General features: G+C 42.3%; 1 protein-coding gene across 1 annotated transcript in view; it reads left to right on the top strand.

Annotated features, from left to right (window-relative positions):
* The window catches only part of LOC118453327 (probable ATP-dependent RNA helicase DDX10), a gene marked incomplete at its 5' end in the record, with an annotated part of 13,588 nt that overhangs the window by 11,713 nt on the left and 1,015 nt on the right, over nt 1–860 (top strand). The gene's annotated exons all lie outside the window — the stretch shown is intronic.

Here is an 860-nt window from a genome sequence, read left to right on the forward strand (position 1 = left end):
CCCGACCCAGCCTGTCCAGATCCCTCTGTAGAGCCTTCCTATCCTACAGCAGATCAACACTCCTGCCCAAGTTGGTGTCATCTGCAAACTTGCTGAGGGTGCACTCAATCCCCTCATCCAGGTCATTGATAAAATATTGAACAGAACTGGCCCCAGCACTGAGCTGTGGGGAATGCTGCTTGTGACCGGCCACCAACTAGTTTTAACTCCATTCACCGCAACTCTTTGGGCCTGGCCATCTAGCCAGTTTTTTATGCACTGAGGAGTACGTCCGTCCAAGCCATGAGCAGCCAGTTTCTGCAGGAGAATGCTGGGGGAAAATTGTCTTTAAAGTTCCATTTTAATTTTCCTTTTTAAAATACAAATATGAAAAACTGAGAATGCCATTTTGTTTCAGTTACCTTGTTTGGAGAGAGTGGTTTGGGGTGCGAGGGGTTGCATTCTGCCTTTTTTGGTATGAATTCTTATTCTACCCTACAGCATAGGACAGCCAGGTCTCCATAACCTGTACATGGATATTATATCTTACAATAGATTTTGTTAGATTAAGTTATTTTAATCCTAGATAAGATGATTTATAGCATATTTTCTATATTATGGGCAAAACCACCTGAAGATATATGAAAGCTTGGGCTTTATTCCTGTTGCAGCTATGTGATAGCAGTGAAAGTATTGAAACAGATACGCAGCCGTTTTGCCCAGATTGAAGACTGCAAAAGGCAATTAATTCAAGTCTTAGGAAAAACAGCAGAAGCAATAAGTACTCACCAGGGAAAATAACTGGCATTGGGTTTTTCTTTTTCTCGCATGGCAAAGAGGTGGCTAATAGCTTCCAAGGAAAGCTTCTGAAAGAAGGGGAA

The sequence above is a fragment of the Egretta garzetta genome, unplaced genomic scaffold (assembly GCF_000687185.1).
Source record: "Egretta garzetta isolate BGI_Z169 unplaced genomic scaffold, ASM68718v1 scaffold401, whole genome shotgun sequence".
In the NCBI taxonomy this organism is placed as follows: domain Eukaryota; kingdom Metazoa; phylum Chordata; class Aves; order Pelecaniformes; family Ardeidae; genus Egretta; species Egretta garzetta.